General features: G+C 41.7%; 1 pseudogene; it reads left to right on the top strand.

The window, feature by feature from the left end:
- The first annotated feature begins 584 nt into the window (after positions 1-584).
- The window catches only part of LOC143388274 (WAS/WASL-interacting protein family member 3-like), a 38,873-nt pseudogene continuing 13,579 nt past the window's right edge, over positions 585-25,878 (top strand).

Genomic DNA, 25,878 nt, shown 5'->3' with positions numbered 1-25,878 from the left:
TTTGGCAATGCTAAGAGGAAGAGGAGAGTTTGTACTTTTCTTGCAAATTCTGCATGAAGCTATCTAATTTACTGTATTTGCTTGCATTTGACCTTTCGTCCTTATGCATATGGATGTACCGACTATTTTTCTAAGAAAATAAATACAACTTTGCAAAATAGGTTTGAAAAACATACATAAGGAAAAAGGATGGGGGGTATTTCAACCTTAAACCTGCCTTCCTGCAGGTTGTCCTTTCTTTTTTTGTTTTGACCTATAAGCATAAGTTTGTGCTACCTGCTATTTGTCATATATTTGCTTATTTTAGATATTGTTCATTTGTTGTGTATTTTTATAGATATTTCCATCCTAAAAAACAACAACTTGAGGCTGTTTTTATAGAGAACTTTAGGACAAAATGTTGTGCTTAATAAATCCAGAAAGTCAAATAAATATATACTGAATTCCTGGTGTGCAGCAGTCTCTGGGCTTCTGGAGTGGAAAACAAAGTAACTGACATTTGCCCCTCCACGCTGCTGTGAAACCCATATATCATAAATATACAGAAAGATTTGTAAGCTGCAAATGTTTGCAATTATAGGACTATGTCGCTGTTGTTTGGGGAGAATCAGCAGGTGAGTTTTCAGAAAGCACTTCATGGAGATGGTATATTTGAGCCAGACAGAGATATTGTACATTCTTAAACAGAGGAGGGACTGATGACATTCATGAAAGATTTATCTAGGTGTTTTGCAATAATTGTGCCATGTAGTGATTGAAGGGTCTGGTAGTTGCAGGATGGGAACAAGATGTCATCCTGGCACCCTACAGCAGCCCTGAGGGACATAATCCCGGGAGACTTATTCTTCCCAGAGCCTGTTCATATTAGCTTCTTGGCCAGTGGTAACTCCTGCCCATTAACCTATTCCATGAAGGCCCCATGTGCACACAGACTAGGCCTTTAGACAACTGAGTTTGAATTCAAGATGAAACCTCAGGAGAGACTGTCCTTGTCCTTAAGAAAATAAGAGGCATTGTTGTTTTGGATGTTGAAATGTTTGGATAATGGATCTCCCTGACCCTGGGACACGATAAGCATGGTCACTTGGGATGGGAAGAACCTGACCATTTGTTGGCCTGAGATATATTTTTACTGTTCTGCAAATGAATGGAGATTAGAACTTAGTGAGTGGCCCAGTGGGAATGGCAAATAAATGCCATGGTTTAAAAAATGAAGTAGTGCACAAAGTGGTAATGAAGGAGAAAACAGTCTGTAGGTGAGCCCTGGTTGAGTGAGTTAGGTGCTTGCTCTTTTTGGCTTTCGGAATAGAAGAGATGATAAACTTGAAGAGGGCGAGGGGTGAGTTTAAATTTTAATCTCTAAATAATATGACAACACTGTTATTTCTTTCTTTATCACACTGAGTCATCATTTATTGACTTGCTGCTATAAGAGATGGGGATTGAACTCCCTTATATCACCTCTCACCTTCTCCTCCCTGTCTTCCTCCTTACTTTTGGTTCTTACTGTGCTATTTTGACTTCCTTTTGTGGTTGCCTTTGATCTTTAAATAATACACTTGAGCCTCCATTGGTTGTGGTCAGCATTTGACAGTGTGCTCTGACCCTCTCTTATATGAAACGGGGTCACCAGTGCCCCTACTCTTTGCTCCATCTCTTTTCTGTCTTTCATTTGCCAAATTTTTTTAGTATTTTAAATTTTGTTTTCATTTTTCAAATTTTCATATTGTAAGATTGACTTTTATTCTCGGGGAGGGTGATGGGTCTGTGAATTATAACGTATGCATGGATTTGTGCACTGTAAGAATACAGTATAGATCCATCAACCCCAAAGCTCTCTGGTGCCACCCCTTTGAAGTCACACCCTTCTTCCATCTGTAATCCCTGGTGGCCACTTGTCTTACTTTTTATTTTCTCATGAGTATTCCAATGCTGGGCATTGTCCACAGTTTGTTAATCCATTCACTGGCTCAATTTATTCAGGTAACTTCCAGGTTTTGGTGATTATGAATAAAGCTGCTATAAATATTTGTGTATAGGATTTTGAATGAACCTAAGACTTTGTTTTTCCAGGGTAAATACCTAGCTGTGAGATTACTGGGTCATATGTTAAGTGTATGTCTGACTTTATAAAAAAATGTCAAACTGTGGTGCTTCATAGTCCCACAAACGAAGTGTGAGGGTTCCAGTTGTGTTCTGTTGTTTTCATTATGTGATATTGTAGGTACTTTTCTGTTTCTTTGTTGTTTTGGCTTGTTGGTTTGGTTTTTGCAGGTTAGCCATTGTACAGGTGTGTAGTAGTCTCCCATCATGATTTAATCTGCATTTCTCTACTGACTAATGATAGCAAACATCTATTCCTGTTCTTATCTACCTTGTGTATATTCTTTTTGGTGAAATATCTGTTTAAGTCTTTTGTCCTTTATGTTAACTGGGGTTTTTGTTTTCTTATTGTTGAGTTTTGAGAGTTCTTTATATATTCTAAATATAAGTCCTTTATTGCACAAAATTTTTTTCTTCTTGTCTGTAACTTACTTTTCATCCTGTTAACAATTTTTCCCAAAACAACAATTTAAGTGTTTTATGGAGTCTAACTTTGTAATTTTTTTTTGATTGGATGTGGTTTTTGTGTCTTATCTAAGAACTCTTTGTTCAACTCCAAATCACAAAGAATTCTCCTTTGTTTTCTTCTTAAAAATACTACAATTTTACATTTTATGATCCTCTTGTGGATCAATCGTGATCCATTTAAGGGTAACTTCTACAAGGTATGAGGCTTAGGTTCATACCTTTTTGCATACAAGTGTCCAGTTGTTCCAACATTTATTCTAAAGTCTATCCTTTTTTCATGAAACTACTTCACATTTTTCTCAAAAATCCATTAACCACACTCAGGTGGCCCTATTTCTGAACTCTCTAATCCATCCATCCATCCCATTGATATGTGTGTGTGTCCCCTGGACAGCATCAGACCATCTTGATTACTGTAGTTTATAGTTAATCCTAAAATGAGGTATCCATGTCCTCCAGCTTCACTCTTCTTTTTTTTTTTTTTTTTTTTTTGCTTTTCCATATACATTTTAAAATCAATTCACCTATGTCTATTTTAAAATCTGGGATTTTGAATTGAATTGCATTGAATTTATAGATAAACCTGGGGAGAATTAGCATCTTTACCATATTTAAAAATTCTTCCTTTCATTGACATTCTGTGGTTTTAAAAATCCATGTCTGGGCTTTTAAAATTTTTTTTTGATTTCCAGTTATTTATTGCTAGTATATAGAAATATGATGGATTTTTTTAGTTGACTTTATATCTATTCTGACCTTACTAACTCACTAGAAGTTTCCTAAATAGAAAACCATGCTCCCTGATGCAGCTTTTTATTTAAATATATATATATTAGCTGTAAATGGACATATACCTCAATTTTGTTTATTTTATTTATGAAATGCTGGGGATCGAATCCAGGGCCTGGCTCATGCGAGGCAAGTGCCCTACCACTGAGCCAAAACCCCAGCCCACAAATGCAGTGTTGATATCTTCCTTTTCAATCTGCATGCTGTTTATTTCTTTGTATTATCTTATTTCACTTACTAGGATTTACAATATGATGTCAAATAAAATTGATGAGAGGGAACATACTTGCTTTGTTCCTAGTTTTAAGAGGAAAATATTCTTCCTTCAAGTATGATGTTATAGTGTTTTTGACAATGCCCTCTATCAGGATGATCAAGTTCCCCTCCATTTCTTGTTCAGTAAGAGTTTTTAATTATGAACGGATGTTGAATTTCATCAGATGCTTTTTTTTGCATTGGTTAATGCAATCAATGAGATTTTTGATTGTCCTTTGTGGAACCAGATATTCCTATATGCATTCCCAGAATAAACCCCACTTAGTTGTAGTCTATTGTTTTTTCTAAATATTCCCAGATCCATCAACTTCTTTATAATTAAGGATAATAACATGTGTCTTCTATCATAGTTTAGTATTTCTTGCTTTGTCTATAAAAGTTGAACATTCCTGAAAAACAATATTTTCAGGATTACGAAGTAAAAATATTATTCATATGAAACTTTTCCTGGGCAGCTTCCTCTTTTCAATGGAATCACAGATTCTCTTTGTTTTCAATAGGGGTGAAGAGGAAAGGAAAGGAGACAGTCTTTTTTCCTTTGATACCTAATACCATCCATCTTTTATCCACAGTCTCTTGCTTGGAATCTATTCCATTTTTTCCCACTCTGAAGTGGCTGTTTCCTAGGCCTGTGACACAGCTGTCATCCAGTGATTTCTTTTTTCTTTTTTTAAATCCCTGTCTTTATTCCAGGGAATATGAGCTTTAAAACAGAAAAAGGTGGAAGTGCGTCAGAAACTATTAGAGAGAGCTGGTATTAATAGCACACATTTATTAATTACTAGGTGCAAAGCACTGTTTTAAACTCAATATATAGATTATCTTATTTATTTCTTACCACAGTTTATGTGGCTGTTGTTATTCTCTTTCCAATTTTACAGATGAGAAAAATGGAGGCCTCCAGAGGTCAGGTAACTTACCTTAAATTATGCTACTAATAAATAGTAGATCCAGGATCCCATTCAAGATGGTGGGACTCCAGAGCCCACATTTTCAATGCAAAGAAGAACTGTGTTTACTCATGGAAAACTGATGGAAAAGGTTGTTTTTGTTTGTTAGTTCCTTTTGGTACTGGTGATTAAAATCAGGGGCGCTTAACTACTGAGCCATATCCCCAGCCCTTTTTATTTTTTATTTTGAGATAGGGTCTCACTAAATTGCCTTGGGTCTCATTGAATGGCTGAGGCTGGCTTTGAACTTGTGAACCAGTTGCCACAGCCTCCTGAGTTGCTGGGATTACGGGCATGCACCGTGGCACCAGCCATAGAAAGAGTTCTTAATCTACCAAGAACACTTGGCCACTGGCAAACAGTTGCTTCCTTAAGTGAAAACTCAGCTAGAATAGTAATAAGGGACCTGGGCTCTGCTCTTCCCCTATACAACAACACTGCCTGCTTAACTACCGTCCAGCAAATATGTTGTTGGCAGCCCAGACAGCAACAAAAGCAGTGGCTCAGGAAGAACTGAGGAAGTCAAGGGCAAGGGCGTGGATCACAGAGACACCTGAAGGGGTGTGGAGGATCTCCTGAAAACAAAAGGATGGTTTGGGGCCAGATAGGAAAGGAAGGCAAGCCTCCATTCTTTTTTTTTTCCTTGTCTTTCCACATATTTTTACTGGTGCATTATAGTTGTACATGATGGTGGGATTTGTTGTTACATATTCGTACGTGCACACAATATAACAATATAATTTGGCCAATATCACTTCCCAGCACTTATCCCTGTCTCCCGTTTTCCCATCCCTGGTCTCTTTCTTCAACTGAATCCCCCGTCACCTTTCTTTTATTTATTCCACTCTGCCTTCCACATATGAGAGAAAACATACAACCTTGACCTTTAATATAATGTTCTCAAGTTCCATCCATTTTCCTATAAATAACAATAACACAATTTTATTCTTTTTTATGCCTAAATAAAATTCTATTGTGTCTGTATACCATGTTTTCTTTATCCATTTATTCATTAGTGGACACCTCGTCACATCCCACAGTTTGGCTATTGTGAATTACGCCACTATAAACATGGTTTGCATGTATCACTATATTACAATGACTTTAAATTTTTAGAATAAATACCAAGGAAAATAGCTGGGTCATGTGGTAGTTCTGTGCCTAGTCTTTTGAGGAACCTCCACACTGATTTCCATAGTGGTTGTACTAATTTGCAAATCCACCAACGATATAAAAGTTTCTTTTTCTCCAGTATTTATTATTATTTGTATTCTCAATGACGGCCATTCTGACTGATGTAAGATGAAATGTGACTGTAGTTTCAATTTTACATTTCCCTAAATGCTAATGATGCTGAACATTTTTTCACATATTTGTTGACCATCTGTATTTCTTCTTTTGAGATGTGTCTGTTTAATTCATTAACCCAGTTATTAATTGAAGGGTTGTTTTGGGTGTTTTTTTAGTTCTTTATATACTCTGGATATTAATCCTCTGTCAGAAAAAAAAATAGCTAGCAAATATTTTCTCCATCCTATGGTTTATCTCTTCACATTCCTAATTGTTTCCTTTGCTGAACAGAAGCTTTTTAATTATATGCCATTCTATTAATTAACTCTTGTCATTATTTTCTGAGCTTTAGGTATCCTACAAAGAAAGTCACTGCCTGTGCCTATATGCTGGAGTGTTGACCCTATGTTTTTTCCTAGGAGTTGCATAGTTTCTGGTCTAATTCCTCGGTCTTTGATCAATTTTGAGTTGATATTTGTGCAGGGTAAGAGATAAGGGTCTAGTTTCATTTTTCCACATATAGATAACTAGTTTTCCCAGCACCAACAGTTGTTCAATAGGCTGTCTTTTTTCCAGTGTGTGTTTTTGGCAACTTTGTCAATGATCAGAGGACTGTAGATGTGTGTGGGTTTGTCTCTGTGTCTTCTATTCTGAACCACTGGTCCATGTGTCTGTTTTATGCAGTTTTTTGTTACTATAGTTCTGTAGTATAATTTGAAGTCAGGTTTTGTCATGCGTCCAGCATTGCTTTTTGGACTGAGAATTGCTTTGGCTATTCTGGGTCCTTTATTCTTTCAAATGAATTTTAGAACTGTTTTTTTTTCTAGTTTTGTGAAGAATGTCATTGGTATTTTGAAGGAGATTGTATTGAGTTTCTAGGTGGGAAAACCCTCCATTCTTCATCAGCCGTGTCCAGAACTGGAGAGCCAAGGGTGATGACAGAATTTTGAAGCACGTATGTCAGGCATCCCAGATCTGCTGCTCCAGGGGACCAGCCCAGAGAGGTCTGGAAGCAGACTTTGAAATGGATGAGAATCCCATGGGTGCTCTTCTTAGGCAAAGCTGCAGATCATTGTTTTTCTAGGATCCAATCCAAGCCCAGACTCAGAAACTCCTATTGAATTCTCCATGCAAAAGGCCTAGAAAAATGACAGTGAGAAAAAGAAGTCTAAATCCACTTACATTATCATCCGTAACTGGCAATACTCTGAAAACATCTCACACTTGCCATAAATTTTGAAATTTCTCCCATAGCTATTTTTGTTGCTTTTGTCTCCTTTTATATGTGGGCTGTGTTCATAATCCCTATTATTTCAGAATCAACATAAGGAAGCCATTAGCTGAAAACCCTGCATTTTACCTTCAGTCAGTAGAGAGGCATGAAAGGAGAACTAGGACTCAACTCTGGAAAGAAAGAGGTGGAGCAGTAAGATTGGTGCATAAGAGGTTCTGTGTTACCTGACAAGGGAGTTTCAGGAACAAGTAGTTTACAGTTGAGATATCAGCCGCACAGCGTAGGGTTACTCTGTGCAGTTTCCACTAGAAATGCCCCTGGTCCTCCCTTGCCAAGGCAGCTGCTGGCTCACATTTAATGCACTAACCGGTTCTTCTTCTTCCACCTTGGCCATCATTTCTGGTCCTGGCAGAGGCCTAGCACTTAGCTTCTATAGTACTAGCCTTTTCTGAAAGCTTTTGTCTTACACACACACACACACACACACACACACACACACACGTGCACGCACACCCCACAGCCCTTCCTTTTCCTTCTCTGATGCCCTTTCCCTGCCTGCTCCTTCCTGCTCTGGTTCCTTGTGAATCAGCATCTATCCTGGTTCTAGGCCAGAGGGCAGTTTTCCCCCACCCCACCCCCACCCCCAGCCGCAGGCCTGCCCTGCATTTCCTGGGTGATGACATTATGGAAGAGGCTTGCAGCTTAGTGGTTATGAGTGCCAGACTGACCTGGGATTACCTCTCAGCTCTACACTTCCTGGCAGTAGGTGGTCTGCTTCACCTCTGTGCCTCATCTGTCAAGTGGACAGAATCCTCATAACCAGGACCTACATCCAAGGGTTGCTCAAGGGCCCTTGTAATGAGTTAATTCTCTCAGGTTACTTGGGACAAGGCCTGGCACATATGAATGCCTTCCCATTACTTTTTGTTATTGTGATGTTGTTATTGTCACCTCATTGCATGTTGCAGCCTGTTTAGTCAGCTTTCTCGTTGCTGTGACTAAAGGACCCCACCAGAGAATTATAGAGTAGGGAAAGTTTATTTGGGGGCTTACAGTTTCAGAGGTCTCAGTCTATAGACAACAGATTCCATCCTCAGGGCTCCAGGTGAGGCAGGGACATCATGGTGGAAGAGTGTGGTGAAGGGAAGTGGCTCATGTGATGATTAGAAAGCAGAGAGACACTCCACTTGCCAGATACAAAATATATACCCCAAAGCCAGGTCCCCAGTGATCTACCTCCTCTAGCCACACCCTACCCTCTTTCAGTTTCCACTCAGTCAATCTCATCATGGCATTAATTCATTAATTTAAGGCTCTCGTAACCCAAGCATTTCTCCTCTAAACCTCTTGCACTTTCTCACACATGAGCTTTTGGGGTACTCCTCACACCCAATTCATAACACAGACCCTTGTTAATTCCCTTCCTCAGACTCCAAAACTACCTCTGTATGGATACTAAAGTAGAGGAGGAGATGGGTCCTCCCAAAAGCTTTTTTACTTCAAATGAAAGAGGGGACAGAGCCATAGGTATCTTTGAGGGTTCAAACTTGGATGAATGAGGAAGGCATTTAGCAAAAATGGGAATGCTGGTGCCATCAGCTGGAATTAAGGACAGTGGTGTTATTTCATTAATTTGCAAATTAATCAGCTGGGAGTTGGGCACGTTTCTTTCTTTCTTTTTCTTTTTTCTTTCTCTTTTTTTTGTGGAGGGGGGTAGCACTTTTTGTCTAAAGTAAAAAGAAAATATAAAAGAAACCTCACCAGTTATTGAGGTACTGTTCAAACTATGAATTATTTATTATCTCTTCCTCATATTGTACCTTGACTCCTAGCCTCAGGCTTTTTTTTTAATCTATTTTTTAATTTTTGAATTAATGAGGTTGTTCTTTGCAGGTCCAGTATGGGTTTTTTTTAAACCAAATTTTACTCATAATTTAAAATTTAGACTTAAAAACCTGGGAACATTGCCACCATTGAAAACGAGAGTGATGACAAATTGAATTCTCACTTGCAGGGATAGAGTGGCCAAGGAATAGAAAGTGAGAGGACCCTCTGGAAGAACCTGGGCTGTGAGATGCCCTCCCAGGACAGTAGATTCTCCTCCCACACCTGCATGTTGTGTGGGAGCCGTTGGTTGTCAGAGCCAAAGATCCAGGGTTAAGGTCTACATGGAATTCAAGTTAACAAATACAGATAGATTGCTTATGTATGTAGTTAAAAGAAAAGAAAAGAAAATCTGTCTTCCTTCGTAATAGAAAGTGGCTTAGATCCTACTCTCAAAAACAAGAGACAAATATATGTAAAGGCTGTAATATTGGACAAGATATAAATAGTGTCATAGAAAGTTACAGATCATGTGCTTTGGCAGTAGGAAAAGTCTAATTGAGGAAGTTAAAAAAAAAGTCTTTGTAAACTGTTCTTGCTGTGTAGCTTACAAGGGAGGTAAAAGGTTTGTGAAATATTGCAGGACTTTGGTGAGGGCATTCCCAGAAGAGACAGGAGCCTGAGCACAGGCTGCAAAGCAGGAAACAAGAAACACTGGAACAATCTAGAATGGAGGCCTATCACAGCCTGGGAAGGCTACCTGGGGCAGTATGACTGCATTCCTCCTTTCAGTTAAGAGTGGAGTGCCACAAGGGCATTTTGTGAAGGGAAATCAGGTGATTAGTGCTTTAAAGATGACCCTCTAAAGGTAATCTCAAAGGTGGATTGAGATTCTAGTTTTAGAGGCCAGCTAAGAAGCTTGGATCTAGAAAATAAATTATAAAACACACACACACACAAATATATATATATATATATATATGTATAAATGTGTATATGTCTATATACCATATAAACACACACATATGGAATAGCACACATACACATTTGTACACACATATGTACATATACTCTCTGAGAACAAGATCCTGGCAGTCCAACCCCTATGGCCCCTGGCCCAGTCAACACTCATATCTTAAATATTATTGGGTTACATCAATAACTAAGTAGTTTTCTCCTGATTTCTATTAACCATCATTCAAGTCCCCTCTCTCCAAAAGTCTCCATGAACTATTTATAAATTCATTTTATCATTTAAAACTAACAAACACCACATGAATTTAAAGATGTGTTTTTGTCTGGTATCCAACCCACACCTATATGTTCATTGCCTTTCTGAATCTATAGCTCTGCGAAAGTTGAATCTCTAATCCCTGCCTCTAAACCTGACCTTGCTGGCCTTGTATATACATCTCAAATCCCTCTCTTTCCACACTCCTTCATTTCTACTCTTCTCATCCCTGACATTTATTCTCCTACTTTTCTAATTATTCCCTATTGAAGGAATCTTGAACTCATATTGGAATTTAAATTGCTAAAAATTAGTGATTAAATTTATCACCATAAGTGTAGTTTGTATCTAGAAAAGGATCGTCAAATTCTTTATAACACTATTTTATAACACTAGTTTAAAAATGCTATCATTCATAGGTACACACAGGGTAGCAAGAGGAAATGGGGGTCAAGTCCAGCCAGTGATGTTAAGGAGGACTTTGCTTGTGCTATTCTGAGTGAGGTGGAAAGCCATTGCAGGGCATGAGTGGAGTGACATGACCCAGAGAGCAGATGCTCTGCTGGGGGCAAGAGTTCCTCCCAGAGCATAGACAGGGCTCTTACCTGGCCTTCTTGGATCCACCAATTCCTTGGAAGACTGCCAAGAGAAAAGTGTGAAAAGAGCAAAGATCACAGCTTGTTCAAGCCAAGTTCTGAAGGTGAACTCCAGTGTAAAATGGAAAGTGTGGGACAAAAGGCCTATGCAGCAGAGGGGATTTGAATGAGTTCCTCAGAGCAGTGGGGAGCCAGCAAAGAGTGACACAATAAATGATATGACCCTTAAAAGGATCACTCTGGCTGCTGTGGAGGAGGGCAAGACAAGAGGCAGGAAGAGCAAGTGGTGGACTGCAGAGGAATTGGTGGGCTTCCTTAAGGCAGCATCACGGGGATGGAGAAGAGGGGCCAGACCCAGAGAAATCACTCATGAAAAAAGAACTGGAGTTTGGAATGGGCTGGCTGCTGGGAACGAGATAGCAAGGAGGTTGTGCCACACGTAACAATCCAAGTTGTGCCAGAGGTTGAGATAAACATAATGGGTGGGCTTTTTTTATGGGTGTAAAGAACAAGATCAGACTCACCTACAGCCTGCAGCCCCAGTGAAAAGCTCCTAATTCTGCTTTACCTACAGATAAGAGAAGCAACACAGCATGAGGTAGCTCTACTCACGGGCCTGTAGACACTTTGGTTTAAGACATTAGGCTTTAGAAAAGGAGGTTAAAGGGTTCAATCTTTTTGTTCATGGATTTGAATTGCAATTTGAAGTTCTAAAAATGAGACACAGAACTGTCAAATCCCAATATGCCTCATTCTTAAACAGCTTGGTTTCTGCACATTTGGAACATAGGGAACATTCTGTCAGGTCCAACACAAGAGAGTTCATTTTTTTTCTGAAAATATTTCAATCTCTATTCTGGATCCTGGGTTCCCTGTGTTCTACATAAAGACGGTAGCAGCAGGCAGGAGACTCCGCCATTCTGGCATGTTCTTGTGATTTAGACTTGGGAATGAATTGCAAGTGCCCTGGCTGCTGACACAGGTCTGTGTCAAGTGTGAGAAGGGGTAGGCTGAGGGCTGGTTGATGAGCAGGCCATGTGCCTGGAAACCGGGCACTGCTATTAGTTTAACAGCCACCATGGAGACTGCGAGACTGAAACCGTGTTAGGCTGACTGGGTTTAGATCATCTTTGAGAGCAATAACCTGCTTGATTTGGATCAGCTGGCTAGATTATTATTAGCATTTGACACAAAAACCAGGATCAGACAGATGCAGGAATGGCATATGGTGGCAAGGTGGCAAATAATAGGGGACGTGCATTTCAAACAGTATCATGGCTGACTCATTTGTTGGAATGACAAGCCCTTATAAATGCAAAGACCTTATAACTTATCAAGATAAGAAGAAAGGCCCCTTGCCAATTTCATCCGACCCTTGGCTCTGTTAGTGCTGTCATTCGAGTTTAATCTTCTTACTGGTTCACTTCAGGTTTTCCATCTTTACACCGAAGGGGATGAGCTAATGTGCATATTTTGCATCTTTTCAGATCCTGGGCTATTTCTTTTGAAACTTGTTGTAGGGAAACTGAGTGAACCAAAGCTTCCTGTGGAACCAGTCGATCTTCATACTCAATAATGTTGTTAACATTAGTTATCTTTGAAATGATGGCTTGTTTTTGTTTTTTTGGTGTAAATAGTTGCAGTGGGAAAAGTGTCCAGGTGTGGCTTTCTTTCCCTTTATGATATTTTTAGTATAGTTACCAGTGATCAGGATTTGCAGAGAATAAAACAGCCAGGAACCTTCCCTCCTGTTACTGCATCCTGTAACCACAGTAACAAGAATTCTTACAGTTGTAGAAGATTTTTTTGAAAAGGAAATTATGTATAAATATTAAGGATGGAGTAAGAACATATCTCATTGGGTACAATGATCTTCAATGTGAGAATGAAGTCATCCTCTTGTAGAAAACCTATAAAGTCCAGATATATATGGACGCCTTAGTTATGCAGTTCATAATTCTTCTGTGCCTCACTGGAGAGGAGAGGGTGGAAGGATACCAGGTGAGGGGGAGCCCTCTAGAGGACAATCACCAAAGCAGACACTGCAACAGGAAAAAACTAGAAGTGAAGGAGAAGGAATGTTAAATTTAGGGCAGATCTGAACTGATGGTGTAAATGTAATGTGACTTGCCATGTGCTTCTGCTGATGTTGTGGTGGAGCAAAATGGTGACTTTAGCAGTTTAAGAGCTGCCAGGCTGTGGTTTGCACGCTTACCCAGCTCTACATAGTGTCATTTAACCATAGAAGCTTGCAGCGGCTAGCAGGTACCTGTCACAGAAAACCACAGCAGCAGAAGCAGGAAACAAAGCAACAGGGACAGAACAATCCCCTTAGTGCAGTAAAAGTCCCTAAGTGTATGAGCTAAGAGTCCCTAGCCTGTTGACAAGCTTGCACCCATATTCAAAATGTAGACTGCACCCTCCAATAGAATTGCACCAACTCCCTTGCCTTCATGTACCCCAAACTTGCTTATAAGGGGCTGAGGTTGTAGCTCATTGTCTAGAATGTGTGAAGCCCTGGGTTTAATCCCCAGCACCACATTAAAAAAAAGGAAACCAAACTTGCTTATATACCAGATTAAAAACCATGCTGCACTCAGGGCTCAGACTTTGGGAATTATCCCTCTGGGCTCTGGTGCTACTAATAAAGTGTTGCTGCCAGTTCTTGGTGTCCTGACCCTCATTTCCTGCCACAATGTAGAACATATTTATTAACAAATCGGTCATATAGCATCATCAGGGATTTATTGATGCATGTGCTAAGTAGGTACCACTCAGCGTAATTCACAGCCCTAACCTGCAACACCTGGGATAGGCAAGGTCAGGAAGTGGGGTGCATTGTGGTAATAAATAGGAAATTGAGGGTGAGTTGGATGAGGGGACCCCTCTCCCAGTGGTAGTGACAGGTAGGGTTTTCTCTGTATTCCAGGTGCTTCTTTAAATGGAAAAATGTGCCTTATAAACCCTGACCTGAGTTAGGCCATGAATATCATTATAACTCACTGCTGTTTATCTTGTGCCCAGGAAGAAATTGATGAAGCACTTCCTCTCCTGTGTCCCTGACCATAATACACATAAGATTGTAATACCAAATTTACACCAAAAAAAAATTAATACCCTCTTGGCAAGGGTTTTAGTATTTCTGTTGATCCCTTACTTGATCCCTTACTTATAAATAAAATGAAAGAAGAGTTTAAAAATCTTAAACTTTGCAGTGCAAAATGACTTCTGACATCAATGGTTTTAGAGGATATTTTTAGAACATGTATTATGGGAAATATCCTGCTGTCTGTGTGCAGTTAGATATTCATAGTATACATATCTATGTGTATATCTAAATCTAGCCAACCAATTAGGGTTGAGCCACTTGCTCACAGGTGCCTTAATGACCATCATTTATAAGCCCATCTCAAAAATCATGTTTGTAGAAAATAAGATCCAGACAGTGAAGCTCATACCTGTCAAAGCCAGCATAAGATTCATAACCTGAGCTTACTCAGCCAGTGAAAATACCGACTCAGCATATTTAAGCCCAAACCACAGTGGCCTTCACTTCTAGTCTGAGACACTACCAGGGCCCCTGAGTTTCTAGTCAGCAAGACTGCTTTGCCCTTTGTTGAAGAGAAAATAGTGATAGCAAGGATTTATAAATTCCACGTACATGTCAGGGGCCCTCCTAGATCTCACATCTTCCCTGAAGACTGCTGGGCTCATACATGTGGCCATATCTGAACCCTCTGTGGTCTTCCTCTCTATGGGACTCAATGGGTGCTTTATTGTGTAATAGGTTGGCTAAACTCCCTGTGTGTCCATGACCCTGGCACATGTGCATGCCCTTTAGAGCAAGGACAATGTCTTACACCTCCTAAGTGTAGTTCAGGCCTCTATTCATTCATCTGCACAGAAAATAGTTATTGAACCTACCTGAGGCCAGGTGCTGTTCTACTCTTTGAGGATATACTAATAGAGAGTCCTTGGGGTTAATGAACATAAAACTCATAGCCAGAACAATAGAAAGATAACTATAAACTTGTATGCCCTGATAAATATGACAGAAGAAAATGAAATATAACACTCTAAGACAGAAGAGTTCATGATCTTATTTAAATTTGGGAGCAGAAAAGACTCCAAAATGATAATATTTAAACTGAAACCCAAAGAAACATAGTCTTTTCTTCAGTAGGGACTAGGAAGTATTTCTTGCCTTGAAAAGTGTTTAATGGTCTCTAAAGTCTCATGGCATTAACATCCTAAGTGCAGCGAATCTCCATGGCTGTGTCTCCCAGTGCAGCCTCTCCCTCCCCTTTTGCCAACCTCCCACACCTTTTATCTGGAAGGAAAGTAGTTGGATCTCAGTACTACTTGCAGAATTAGGACAAAGTTGTTCTTGCTAAGATACTTATGAAGCATTTCAGCAGTCTCTAGGACACATAAACTCAAAATGGCATGTGACCTTGATCACTAGTGCTGCAAAGTAAAAAGTATGTGGCCTTCAGAATTCAGCCCATTTAGAGTTGAATCCCAGTCCTGTGACCTCCAAGAGATGATTTCATAGACTCAGTTTCTTCCTCTGTGAAGGGGAGGACAAGGTCTCTTGAAACTCACAAGGATTCATGAAGACTGATGTTACACATCCAGGCAAAGAGCTAGCAGTCACTCAGCCACTATAGCACTGCCCCACCTTTCTCTGAACCTTCTGGACCCCAATTTCTGTGGAACCCCACGGTTCTTCTCTCTGCTCCAAAAATCACATAAAGATTGCTATCACTTCCCTCAAAACCGGCTCTCAGAGTCCAAATTGGCTTCAGTTAAGAGACATAACAGGCCCATGATGGGCCACCTGGGCCCTAACATTGGAAGGATGTGACCACCAAAGGACTGAGCAACACCTCAGTACTGCTCAGAGTAGTCTAGAGTCAAATGGAGCAGGAGTATCTCTCATCCACAAGGTAGGGACAGTCTAAGATTTGGTCCAGGGGTAACCTAGGGACACCAGGCAGAGTGATCATTCAGAACCTGGAAGCAGGAATTAGGGACGCACAGATGGAAGCCTAAGTGTGTGGGTGCAGCTTACCAGGAAGGGGGGAAAGGGGCTATGATTGAGGGCTCCTTGAGGCCTCCAGGACTTTATGCACAAAATGGGCACTTGGCTTGAGGCCTCTAAAAGAAAGAGTCCATTCTAGGCTTCAGGAAGAGAGGTGTGATCAGGACTGAGGCAGTCTCCAGTGATAGCTGCAGGTAACTGCCTGGATGAGGTCAGCTTTGGGGAGGGGGTATGGAAGTAGGAGAGCTCCCAGAGTCAGGCTCTTCTGCTCCTCTGTGAATGTTAAATGCAATTATAGTCAAACCTCTTCTTCTTTTACAGATCAGCACTGACACTTCAGGCTTGAGGAAGCCAGATCCGAAAGGTTGGAGTGTCCTATTGGCCGATATCCAGCAAGGAACTCGCATGCGAAAAGGCACACAGATCAATGACCGCAGTGCCCCACAAATTTAGAGTAAGCAAGCAGTTCAATCAGGCCTACTGCAAGCTCAGGGCAGGGGCAAGGGCAGGGCACAGCCACAGTCCCCTGGCTGGGTTGCATTTGTGACGCAAGACACACCAGGCCATCTCAGACCTGCTCAGTGGACAGGCAGAAATCTCGGTAAGAGAGTCAGAGATGGTTTAGAGTGTATCTTCCATCACTTTTCGAAGGCTAAAAGTTAAAAAGCAAAACAAAACAAAAACAACTCCATGGTAGGTTGACATTTTTATTCATTGTATAAAACACATATAACACAATTTACCATTTTTACCATTTTAAAACCTTCAGCGGCATTTACTATATCCACAATGTTGTTGGAACCATTCCCTCTATCTAGTTCCAGAACATTTTTATTACCCCAAAAAGAAAATCCCACACTCATTAACAGTCACTCCATTCCTCCCAGCCCAGCCCCTGGCAGCCACCAGCCTACTTTCTGTCTCTAGGGATGTACTTATTCAAGTTATTTCATAGGAATAGAATCATGTCCTCTGTGGCCTTTTGGTGACTGGCTTCTCTCAGGCCAGCATTTTCAAGCTCCATCCATAATACAGTATGTGTCAGTACTTCAGCCCTCTCACACAGTTTCATCTTATGGATGTACCATATTTTGTGTGTCCATCATGGGGTAAATAAAGATTCCTTACCCTGTGCCAACATAGTCCTCAAACTTAACTGGAGACAATAAAGCTCTCAAATTTAAAAAAAAAAAAAAGGAGTTTTTGTTTTTCACAAGGAAAAAGATGTATTCAAAATTCTATCTCACAGGATCATGTGACTGCAGCCTTCTGTCTTCCAGAACATAATAGGAGCCTGTGTGCAGGTCAGATAACTCATGTTGAATTCTGCTTCTGCCACCAGGCAAATCAAGGGGCCTCTTGTTTTGTTGTTGTTGTTGTTGTTGTTGTTTGTTTTTGTTTTGGTACTAGGAATGAAACACAGGCTCTGCCACTGGACTACACCCTTATACACTCCAAGCCCCAGGGAACTTCTTTGAGGCTCAGTTAGCTCATCTGCAAAATGAAGGAGATAATAATACCTGCTCTTTTTTCTATGGTGGGGTAGTGTTCAGATTATGGAAGATTGAATTATTTAATAATGTAAGATTGGGTCTTTATATATTTTGCAATGATGTGCATGATGGTCCTAAAGCTAGTCCTAAAAACATAATTGTATCTCATATGATAACACACAAAGACACTTTTTTTGAGGGGGGCAGTACTGGGGATTGAACTCAGGGGCACTCAACCACTAAACCACATCTCCAGCCCTATTGTGTATTTAATTATTTAGAGACAGAAACTCAATGAGTTGTGTAGTACCTCACTTTTGCTGATGCTGGCTTAGAACACACCATCCTCCTGCCTCAGCCTCCTGAGAAGCTGGGATTACAGGCATGGGGTACCATGCCCAGCCAAAGACATGTTTTTAAAAAAGGGTTTTGAAAATTGATTATAATATAAATTAGTTTCCATTTAGACCCACTGTCTACTTGGCTATGCTCAATTAACAAATTAATCCATTTTTTTTGGAACACTCACTTCATAATGACTCCAGTAATTAATGTATATTAATACTCAGAATAATCTGTCTACTTTCAGCCACCAGTGGGCACTGTGTCCTAACTTCTCCCTGCATAAAAGCTTCAGGCTATAAATACATTCTGTCAGTGATTTTTGCCTCCGCTGAATATCTTTTCAGGTTCTGCAATTGGTAATCACACACATCTCAAAGGCTAGAGTTAGTGATGTCCAAGCTTTCAGGCTTCCTGTTTTACAGAAAGGACTATAGGGAATCATAGGGTGGGCCCAGTGTCTGAGAACCCAGGGGAAGGAAAATTCTGAAGCAGAAATCATTGCAGACCGTCACTTCCTGCTTGTAGTTCTGGTCAACCCCCTGTGGACAGCAAGTTAAGATGGTGGGCTGAAATCAAATCCATAGGTTTTCTTTGTTTAGTCTTCCCAATGCCAAGCTGCGAATACGACCAACTCTACACCTGCTGTGTTCAGGTTTTCTAATTTGCAGTGTACTGCTGATTCCCCATCAGCATCCAGCAAATGGGTAGAATTCAGGTTCCTTTGTTTGGTCGCCTTTCAGGGTGGTTGGCCACAAATGGTTAGCTCTTTGACAGGGCTGGAGAGGGCAGCAGACATATATAGGCACATGAGTCTGTGGAGTAACAAGGCAGAGGGCACCTGGGGAAGATGCTGAGTGCAAGGGAAAGAGGACAATGGGACACTGCTGAGACGGTGTCAAACCCCAGAGTGAGAAGGAACTGCTCAGCTCTGCTCACACATCTTCACCACTTGCTCTTCTCTTTGAAGGTTCAAAAGCAAGCAACAAAGAAGGAGGAGACTCTGCCAACTCCCGAAGAGGAAACACACCCCCAGTCCTGGGAGATCTCTTCGCTGGTGGCTTTCCTGTGTTGCGACCAGCAGGCCAGAGGGTGTAGCAGGTAAGGAAAAATTTGGACTAGCTACATCATAGTCTAAATCTCCTTAACTTATGGAACCAACTGGGAAATCCACATGTGACTAGTTGGTTCCACATGTGCCCAGGGACATGTGTTTTATAAACAGTCATATTAGAGATCATGTATTTGGAAAGTTAAACACTGGAACTTTCTAAAGCACAGAATTGTTCATGAGGAATCTTTCAAACCATCATCCTAACTAAATAATTCAATTAATAATTGAAGAGCAATTTGTATTATTTAGCATTGCCCAGACAGAAGGTTCAAATCATAATAGATCATCATAATGACATCACTATGGACTCACTAGAGATGCATGAGTTGTAATGGTTTTCATTCATTGTATCAATTAGGCATTGCTATGTAACAGAACACAGATACTTAAGAGTTTTAAATGACCATTTATTATTTAGCCTATGACTCTGTGGGTTAGCAATGTGGAATGATCTCAGTTCTACTCCCTCAGCATCTGCAAACCTGCAGGTTAGGTAGGTGGCTTTCCTTTATCTTAGATTTCTCCTGTTTTTCCTGTCTCTGAGGCCTCAGCTGTAACCACTGGCTTGACTCACCTCAGGTCCACATGGTCTCTCAGTCTCCAGCAGGCTTCTCAAGGGCTTGTTATCATGGTGGTGGCAAGGCTCCAAAATAAAAGGAAGATGTGTATAAAGTCCCTTGAGGCTTAGTCTTGGAAGCTACTGAGAAGTAACTTGGAAGGCTAGGAAGTGTTAATTCCTATCACATCCAAAGCATGTGACAAAGATGTGGAAATAGACTTCATCTCTTGATATCATATTCAATCATATTAAAAGGTTATGTTAATAGTCAATCATATTCAAAGATTAGAGAATTAGGCATGAGAGGGTAATTGAGGCCATTATTACAAACAGTCCATTGCAGTTATGTGTGCTTTAGCGGGCAATGGATGTTTTAAAACTTTTGCATTCAAATTCAATCATAAGAAAAAAAGAAGTGTTTTCCCACTATTGTGCTCTTTAGCCAACAAGATGAATAAACTCCAGGTATATCACTGACCCAGGGACTGTCAAGCTCCAAATATTCCTGGTACCTGATCTTCCACCACATGAGCAGGAAGCAGAGGATTTTGTACTCTTAACAGACTCACTTTCAGGGTTTTTGAATCTTGGATTCATGATATTTTCAATCATTTAAAAAGTTTGGATTGGTTTTTCAAGAGTAGGCTCTGTTCTGCTTTTTAAGTTTATAATTCTTTTAAATTTCACTTGGCAACTGGGCTGACTTATTTAGGGTTTTCTGTCATCATCTCTGTGTACTATGGGAACATGTTTCAGAACTTTTAGGCTGGATTCTCTGTGCTGATCCCTGCCCTAGACATCATATAAAATATAGATCTTGTCCCTGGAAAGACCAGGTAGGGCTTTCTACTCCTGGGCATAGGCAGCCAGCTGTTCTGGCCCCTGAAATTATGTTAATTCCTGACAACAAAGATATGTTTTCCAGAATCTCCTCAAAGAAAATCTTCAATAGAGGGATACAACCAAGCTGTAGTAGTCTTGCCCAGGTGACTGTCACATCATAGCCAGAGGGCCACCAATGCGAAAACCCAGACACCATACTCCTGCCCATTTATCTTCTTCCCCCAGAGGCACTTCTTATATGCCTTTGGCCTGGCTTTTGACATGAAGTCCTTCAGGAATGATTTGTACCCAGTTTGGGGAAACACTGGGATGAAAAACTCCAGAACCCCTCAATAGACACTGGGGTTTATAATCTGAAACAAAAGCTGCCCCTATGCTGCAGCACTGAGGAAGTTGTATATGTGAGATGCAAGCATTTTTCCAAGTGTTTTCCACATATTGCCATATAACATATAGGGGTAGTGAAATAGGGGAAAGTGTGTTCCCCAGAACTCCTTTAAGGGAGGACTATATTTAGAATAAATATTTGAATATGCCTCCTGAAAGGACAGTGACAGTCCCTCTGACAGTGACCTCTCTTAAAATCGTATTTAAACAATGATTGCAGAACTTCAGTGCATTAAGCAGGAAGAGGAACTTTTTAGCAAGAGGCAAGGGAGGGGGAAGAAGAGAATCAGAACTGTGGTGCAAGGTTGTATCAAGAGTCAGTGGTCCATCCAAGGACCCCATATCCACCCCAGTCCTCCATAAAGTTCAGCAAATACAAACAAGCAATTTGTTGTTATCCCTGAGTTTAAGAGTTAATGGATTTCAGTGATGTGGTTGGGCTGGGGTTGTGGCTCAGTGGTAGAGCATTTGCCTAGCATGTATGAGGCCCTGGGTTTGATCCTAGGCACCACATGAAAATAAATATATAAAATAAAATTACTGCGTCCAACTACAACTAGTATATATATATATATATATATATATATATATATATATATATATATATATATTAATGATGTGGTGAAGGAGACACATATAGGATGAGAAATTCAGAGATCAGGAAAAAGCCAGCCCTTTGAAAATTAGAGTAAGTTTTTGTGAAAGAGGGCTTTGAACTTCTAGAGGCCATGTAACTAGGAGGTTCAAGATCATTGGACCTGGAATGTGCAGGACAAGTGTTTCCCTGCTGATTTCCCTTATGTATTCAGGGAATCATGAATTTTATGTTTGCAATATAGAAACAAAGGATGTCCTTGTTCATAAAAGGCTAGCAGTGAGGAAAACCTCCCTAGCCAGGTGTTTGGACTTGGTATACCTAAGGATCCAAACCAGAGCATAAGGGCAACTGCACCTGGCAGGTAAAGGTAGATGAATGTGAGGGGTCTTGAGAAGAGGAAGGGCACAGGTCAGAGAAGTCCTGCGTCCTGGGCTGGATGTGAGAAGGCTATTGACAGGTGAGAACAGAATAGTAAGATTAGGGTCTGACCTGGGCTTGTCTGGAATGACAGCTCCTTGATGCTCAGAAAGACCTTGGTGCTCATCCAGCTGGTCCCAAGTGCCACCCACGCGCTTTAGCTTCTTCCTTTCTCTGTTGTTGAGCTAACCCAGAATTTGTTTCATTTCTAGGTGGCAAGACAGGGCAGGCCTCTGGTTCAAGAGCACCTTCTCCCCGGCTTCCCACCAAAACCATTAGTGGCCCGCTTAACCCCCCTGCATCTTCCAGGCTAGGCAATGCCTTTGAGGCCCAAGACGCTGCCAGGATAGCCCCTCTTCACCCCAATGTGCCCGCCCCACCTCCACCTCCTCACCCCCTACCTCCACCTCTATCACCTTCTTCCCCCACCAAGGCCTCACTGGTGTCCCCAACGGGCCTACCGACCAAAGGGAGCTCTCCTGCCATTGCACCCACTGTCCCCTGCCCTCCTCCGCCTCCACCTCCGCCGCTTCCTCCGACCCCACCCCCTCTGCCCCTGGCCTCCCTACTCAGTGACAAGGCAGTGAGGCCTCAGCTGGCCCCCTTGCACCTCCCGCCCATCACGCCCCCTCTCCCTCTCCTCCCACCCTGTGGGTATCCAGGTCTCAATGAGGAGCCTGCCAGCCCCGCTCAAGAGGTGCCAGAGCCCCCCGACCCGCCGCCACCGCCACCTCCGTCGCCCCCACTCCCCCTGTATGCTTCCTGTTCGCCCAGGGCTTCAGTGCCAGCGCCTCCCTTGCCAGGCGCTAACAACTGCAGCGAAAACCCTCCCCCGCTGCCCCCCAACTTCCAGGCCCAACAGCAGAAGGCCAGGGTGCAGGGCTTGCCCGCACCACCTGGCCCTCTGGGACCTCAGCCGCTCCTGCAGAAGAGGAGGATCTGCAGAGGCCCAGGTAAAGCAGCCCAGACCGCGGAACCCCGTGCAAACCGTGGGATGGCTCCAATCTCAGAATCTTGTTTTAGTCTAGAGCTACTCAGTGCCTCTGGGTAGAACCTTGTCCCTCTATGGGACTTTATTGTTGGAAGTTTTCATTTTAGAGACGCAAACCAATGGCCAGGGGGAACTGGGAGACTTGTCCCGGATCCTGCAGAAGGTAAGGGAGGGATTCGGGCCATGATCCTCTTGCCATCACTGGCTGGGACCCTGGACAGCCACTTAACTGTCTGTGTGTCCTTCTCTGTAAGATGAGGACAGCAATATTTCTACCTCCTGGAGTTGTTGTAAAGATGTACGTGATGTGCTTAGAACAGGGAATAGCAAGTGAGCTCTAGAGAAGAGTTTTGTTTTTACTATGGACTTTCTGTCTCCAGATCTACTCCTCGGGTGGGGCTTGTTTCCCAGCCCAGGTCTCTGGTTTAGTCTTCTCCTGAATTATTCCAGTCTGGCTCCCAGCCTGAATCTTTACTGGCCCTCAGCAGATTGGATTCACAGTCTGCCTTTTGGCAGGTTCTCAGCTGACTGAAGAAAACAGGGCCTGTATCTTTAGCCAAAAAGCAAAAATAATTCTTCACTTACAGAGCAGAGAGGATTGTGAATTGAGTGTTGATGGCTCCTGACTTACTTCACTGGTCCCTGTAGTGGTAGACTTCATGCACTGTTGACGCCTTTCCACACAAAAGGTACCATCACACATCCACACACACACCTGCATTTACACACACAACTCAAACACAATTACAAGCACTCTCTCAGCCTTACACACAAACACCCTAATAAATGCGTACTCCATACACACACCCATATACATACACACTTAACACATATACAACTCCCCCACACACATATCCATACACATATTTTTTGTTCTGTCAGTAAATCTTTTGATGCAGAAAGTTGCTTAAATGTATTTCCTTAAATTAAAAACAATGCCAGCTTATTGTGGAGCAAATATAAATAATATCGCCTAGAGATGAAAACTGTCATTTGGATGTCATTTTCATTTTTTTTTCTGAATACATGTACATTGACATGCTTAATACCATTTTGTATTTACAGTTTTGTATTTTTATTTAATACTATACTAAAAGCAGTTTTGTCAAATTATTAAAATGTATAAGTAAATTAAAATGATAATATGTACATATATTTGATTCCCTGTTTTTGTTATTATGAATAACAGTGTAGGAAATACTTTTATAGAGATTTTAGTCCGTACTTTGGATATTTTTTTTATTTTTTTAAATTAATTTATTTTTTTTCTTATGTGGTGCTGACGATTAAACCCAGTGGTTCACACAAGCAAGGCAAGCACTCTACCACTAAGCCACAACCCCAGCCCTACTTTGGATATTTTTTTAAATGATAGGTTCCTAAGAGAGAATTCCTAGCACAGAGGGCAAGGGTATTTTTAAGACTGTTGATCAGAAGAGATAAGTTTTTAATCATTCTTCTTTCAACTGACTGGTCACCAGGAGGCCCGACATTGTGAGTGGTGAGCACCTCTGGTATCTGTGTTTTTAAATGTCCATGATGGAGTGGAAAGAAAAGCACGTTTTGGATTTGGAGAGATTTGAGTTCAGATCCTGTGTTCCCTGCATACTCCTGTGTAATCTGATGCCAGTTGCTTGTTTGCTTTTTTGTTTTGTTTTGTTTTATCTTGTTTTTTTTTTTTTTTTAATTTACTCTGACAAATAGGAATAACGAAAGCACCTTTCACAGGGCATTGCTGTGACTATGCGGTGAGGGCCTGTGCGTGGCTGGGGCAGGAGCCTGTATTTTCCTTCCTTCCTTCTCCTTTCCCACAAGGAGGGGCAAGTTCCCATCAAGAGGAGGATCAGCAGTCTCTTTAGCCCTTTAGTCTCCTTGTGTGATCAAATAACTCCTAGGTGCCGAGGAAGAGAAGAGTGAGAGAAAGAAGCCTGGGACAGTCTCTTTGGGCAGACCTTGCAGGGAAAGCAGGAGCTCAGAGGGCACCACTCTGGTGCTGCTGCTGCTGGAACCCCCACCTGCTCCAGAAGGGTTGCCTGGCCTCTCCCTTGGTGTCTTTGGATGTGAAACTTGATTTCACATATAAAATAGGGGTAACTTCTACTTCAGCTCAACTTGGGAGAAGGGAAAGAAGTTGTACTGGCAGAGTGATGGAGGCAATGTCATTGAGGAATAAGCAGCAGTGGGGTACCTGTAGTGAGGAGCCAGGACACTGGGCTGTCGACTGCCAAGGGTCACACAGAATAGCACAGGGGGAGGAGGGAGGAGCCTCTGGCCATTGACCAGGGAAGGCTTGAGGGTGTAGGTTGGATTTGAGTTGGGCCTTGGTGGTCGGGAAGGATCTAAGTTGGAACTGAAGGAGAATAAGAAGATTGCAATGCAGAAGAGCTGGTGGGAGCAGAACTCAGTGGGAGCAGAATTTGAGGGTAGGAACATGCCCCTACGACCCATTCCTCTGGCCTCCCTCTGGGCCCTCACCTAGCAACTACCTTTGCTGTTCCTATCACTCTGCAGTGGGGCTATTCCTTGAGCTGTACCATCTTTCTTGGGGGGGAGTTACTTGGGATTGAACTCAGAGGCACTCAACCACTGAGCCACATCTCCAGTCCTATTTTGTATTTTATTTAGAAACAGGGTCTTGCTGAGTTGCTTAACATATTGCTTTTCCTGAGGCTGGCTTTGAACACACAATCCTCCTGACTCAGTCTCTCAAGCCACTGGGATTACAGGCATGCCCTACCATGCCCAGAGAGCTATACCATCTTTTAATGAGGGTCATCATTAATATTATCACAACTGTCAAGCACTTACTGTATTCCACTTGACTGAAATCAACTCATTTAGTCCTCTCAACCCTAGGAGGTATGTGTCCTATTATTCCCATTTTTGGGTAAGAAAACTAAGGCACAAAGAACCTGTTATTTGTCCCAATGAAAGAAATGTGATTCATTCTCAGTTTGGCTGAAGCAGTTGCCCTTTTAATCACTATATCATATTATATCCAGAAATCTAAACATCTAATCTCTCACATAGAGTTAGAACGTCACTGTCCCCATTCCTAACTCTGAATGCCCTGTCATCTTCCCCATAAGGGACCAGTGGGGGAAAGCTAAATCCACCTCCAGCACCTCCTGCAAGATCACCCACCACAGAGATTTCAAGCAAGAGCCAGAAGAACCCTGCCTGGACCCCCACCCAGCAGCCCGGAGGTCAGCTGCGGAATGTAAGCATGCACATCACTGGTAAGCAGGTGCACACATGGGGGACTGTGCCAGTGAGGAGGTGATTTCTACTGGCTCCTGGAGAGAGCTTACATGCTTCCCAGTGAACTG

This window comes from Callospermophilus lateralis, unplaced genomic scaffold (genome assembly GCF_048772815.1).
Source record: "Callospermophilus lateralis isolate mCalLat2 unplaced genomic scaffold, mCalLat2.hap1 Scaffold_2002, whole genome shotgun sequence".
Classification (NCBI taxonomy): domain Eukaryota; kingdom Metazoa; phylum Chordata; class Mammalia; order Rodentia; family Sciuridae; genus Callospermophilus; species Callospermophilus lateralis.
Note: the sequence above shows the minus strand (reverse complement) of the source record. Positions and strands in the feature narration are given on the sequence as shown.